The sequence below is a fragment of the Sciurus carolinensis genome, chromosome X (genome assembly GCF_902686445.1).
Source record: "Sciurus carolinensis chromosome X, mSciCar1.2, whole genome shotgun sequence".
NCBI classification, from domain to species: Eukaryota; Metazoa; Chordata; class Mammalia; order Rodentia; family Sciuridae; genus Sciurus; species Sciurus carolinensis.
Window position 1 is genome coordinate 10,201,385 of NC_062232.1, and position 4,553 is coordinate 10,205,937.

Below are 4,553 nucleotides of genomic sequence, written 5' to 3' on the forward strand. Positions count from 1 at the left end.
CCTGCAATTCGGCTTCCTTACCTCTGGATGGTGGTGGTGAAGGTGTTTGCTTCAAGCTACTCATCAGCATATGTGGGTAACAGTATGTTGACTGAAATAAAGATAAACATGCCTTTTGTCCCTCAAAATATATGCTTCCTATTAAAAGAGTTTAGTGTAAGTGCCATGGCATAATTTATCAAATTTATTACTTGTATTTTCAGTCAGCACTTCTATTTGAGTGATGGAGAACTGCAGTGGGATCCTTGCAGATTTTGGCACTGACTATTTAATGATTTGAGGCCTGGGGAATCTCATATTTTCTAGAATGCTTAGGTTTTTAATGTGTGGGCTCAGGTGTTCTGGGTAAAGACAATTGCAACTCCACTTCTGAAACTCCAATAGTGGAATGATAATCCAGGAAAAACTGTGTCCCACATTCTGATGACTAAAGAGAAGCCTCATTTTGTAGTCATTTCATTTCAGCTGTTGACTTTCCGTGGTGAATAATAAACACAGGCATAAACTGTAAAGAGATAGTTTCTTTTCCAGGAGATGGGGCTGCCTAGAATTTTTTTAAAAACCTGAATATAAATCTTGTCAGACCTGATGACTAATGCCTGAAATCTTTATCTACTCTAAGTGGTGAGAGTTGCCAGAGAGTGTATTAGGCAAAGCACCCCAGTTTGTCTGTGAATAGATAGGGTGTTTATCAGTCAGTATTGTATATGAAGAGTTCCCCCACAGACTTAGTGCATCCTGTCAAACGTTCTTGTTTTACTCTTTATAAATCATAGAGTGTGTTTGAAACATAAAGTAATGGTGAACTCTGATGTGTGGTAGAGTTGCCATTACTGTCAATTTTCTTCTTCCTACACCTTTACCTCAAGTACCCACAAGATAAATGCAGTTGGGTAAAGGGAGCATGTGCTGAGAAATGGGAAAATATCTGAAAGGTGCATAGGAGTTTTTGATTTTGAAAGGTGCATAGGAGTTTTTGACTTTTTGAAGAGAGGTTCTCTTTAGAACGTGAGTCACACTTTTTTTTTGGTACTGGGGATTGAACTCCCAGGTACTTGACCACTGAGCCACATCCCCAGCCCTTTTTTGTATTTTATTTAGAGACATGGTATCACTGAGTTGCTTAGTGCCTCCCTGTTGCTGAGGCTGACTTTGAACTCGCAATCTTCCTCTCAGCCTCCGGAGCCACTGGAATTATGGGCGTGCGCCACCGTGCCTGGCTCTGATTCACACTTTTTGAATATCCTTATGGTTGGTATATCAGTTAGAGTAGAGCCAGAGACAGAAATCACACAAGCTATTTCTCTCAGTGGAATAGTTTGTGAAGTTCTGGCTTCTCACAAAGGTCACTTAATATTTTCTTGCCATCTCTATGGTGTTGTGAATCAGACTGTCATCATAATCTTCTAAAAATCTAAAGTTGGGTATTTCAGCAGTTTCCATGATTCAGATGCAAATGTAATGAGAAGTTCATTTGAAAAGTTGTGCTTGAACCTGAAAAATTATATTGTAGAAGAAAATCCTAACTACACAAGAAGACATTCAAGCTAAATTGTTATGTGGACAAAGCAAGCTACCAAATTATGTGCACAGAGATCAGTTTTAGTTATGACAGGGTAGTTTGGATTGGACTAACCCTCCTATAGACATAAAGTGTAAGGGCTTCACATAATATTAACAAAAATAACTATTCGAAGGTGAAAGAGAGTGACATAAATGAGGCAGAAATTGGATTTGACCCTTGAAAGAAGGGAACTGCACTGGGGAAATCCAAGTTTATATAGCACTCCCCTGAAGGCATTCACCAGTCATGGCTAAAATTTAAGCCGAAAGCTGATGTTATATTGGCTAGAGGTGTCAGAGGAACAAGTTAGGAGATGCAAGAGTTGCTGGAATTTGAATGGTAAAATCCTAGAAAGGAGGAAGTCAGAGAGGTAAGGGTATATAATCTATTAAATCCTATGTATGAAGCTCATATATTCATACAAATCTGTATGTATTCTTCCTTTTTTAAAATTCATTTTTATTGTAAACAAATGGGATACATCTTGTTTCTCTGTACATGAAGTAGAGGCATACCATTCATGTAACCATACATTTACCTAGGGTAATTGTTTTTGATTCATTCTGTTATTTTTTTGTATGTATCCTTCCTTTAAAACCCAGTCCGGGGCTGGGGTTGTGGCTCAGTGGTGAAGCACTTGCCTAGCACCTGTGAGGCACTGGGTTTGATTCTCAGCACCACATAAAAATAAATACATAAAATAAAGATATTTTGATCATCTACAACTAAAAAAAATTTTTTAAAACCCAGCCTGATCCCTGAATTGAACTTGCACCAAGGAAAATCCAAGAATACCAGTGGAAGGCAACAGTGAAAAGCTGAAAAATGTGAGTGGGAATTTAAGCCCCTCTCCAAGAAGGGAAATAGGGTCCTGCCAAGTTATGTGGGCCTAGTAAGTACTTTGGGATTTCTTTTGAAATTCCAGAAAGGCCATGCCCAGGGCATTACAACTTTGTCACAGGACTAAGATTAATCTTAAGACTAAGTACAAAACAGATTCACCCTGACAAAATGTAAAATCAAACTTCCATAAGTTTGAGATTATCTATAAGTCAGTAATTTAAATACCTGCTAAGACAAAAATCAATAATATTTCATAGAAGATAACAGAATTCAGAATATCTAAAGTATACCATCTACAATGTTCAATATATAATAAAAATTGTGAGATAAACAAAAAGGGAGAAACATGTGACCTAAGGACAGAAAAGAAAAAGCAATGAATAGAAATAGACCCAAGTTTACAGACAGACAGATACTTTAAAGAAGCTATTATAGTCATGCCAAAGAACTTATATGAAAAAGATACCATAACAAACAGATGTGGAACCAAAGAAGAAAAATAAAAACAATAAAAAAGAACCAAATGAAAAATTCACTGGATGGGCTTAATAGCAGGTTGGAATTGACAGAAAAGAGGATCAGTAATTTTTTTTCTCCAGTGCTAGGGATTTGAACCCAGAGCCTAACACATGCTAAACAAGTACTCTACCACTGAGCTACATATCCAACCTTTTAAAGAGTTTATTTTAACAGGGTCTTGCTAAGTTGTCCAGACTGGTCTTAAACTTGCAATCCTCTTGCCTCGTCCTCCTGTGTAGCTTTGATTACAGGTGTGTGCCATCATACCCAGAAGGATCAATGAATTTTGAAGCCAAACCAATATAAATTGTTCAAACTGAAGAATAGGGAGCAAAGAAGATTGCAAAAATAAACAGTTCTCAGTGGCAGGTGGGACAGTTATCTGGTGATCTTATGTATGAGTAACTGGTGTTTGAGAAGTACTGGAAAGAAAGGAGCAAAAGAAAAAAGAATATGAAGAAATAATGCCTGCAAAATTCCCAGGGGCAAAGATCATCCATCAATTTACAGATTTAAGAAATCAAGTTAACATCAAGCAGGAAAAATATGGTAAAAACCACATGTAGGCACATCATAGTCAAACTGCTGAGAGCTAAAGGTAAGGAGAAAAATCTTAAAAGCAGATGGTGGGAAGATATGTCAGAAAACAATAGTACAAATGATGGCTGACTTCTCATCAGAAATAATAAAGACCTAGAGACAATGCAATACTATTTTTAAAATACTGAAAGAAAAAACAAACCCACCCAGAATTCTGTATCTAGTAAAACAACAATAACAACAAAAACCAAACCAAAACAAGCAAAAAAAAAAAAAAAACTCCTTAAAAATGGAATCTATATCCAGAGATAAAAAATAAAAATAAAAGGAAAACAATTAAAACCATATTTTGAGATGAACAGAAGTTGAGGGAATTTGTTCCAGACAGAATTGCACTACAAGAAATGAAAAGGCTGAAGTGGTACAACGTGAAATTTGCATAGTTTCTAAGTTCAGTATGCATACTATAATTTTTATCTATACCTCTTTGTACTATGGGACAAATAAAACAGTATTCTAATGTTTATGTAGAAGAAAAAAATGAATAACCAAAAAATAATAATAAAGTAAACTGGGGTTACAGGCATGCACCACCATGCCCAGTTATTCCTATAAAAACTTTTAAGAGGAAGGTTATACTGGGCATGGTGGCACACACCTGTAATCTCAGAGACTCAGGAGGCTGAGGCAAGACAATAGCCAAGTTCAAAGTCAGCCTCAGCAACTCAGTGAGGCCCTCAGCAATTTAGGGGAAATGAAATAAAATAAAAGGACGGCAGAATAGCTCAGAGGTAAAGCACCCCAGGGTTCAATCTCCAGAATACAAATACGTGTGTGCACCCCCTCACCCCCTCATGGACAAAGGAAGGTTAGTGAGTACTACGGTCTTCACCCCTATAGCTGTTCTTTGGCTACAACTCATGCTTATCAGCTGCCTTCTGTACTATCCATTCTAGATTCTACTCACCCTCAGCTATCAATAGGAGACTGACTGAACAAAATGTGGCATAGCCATGGAATACTACTATATCTGTGTGGTGGAAAATGATTCAGCAATAAAAATGAACAATAAACTGTGATAACATGC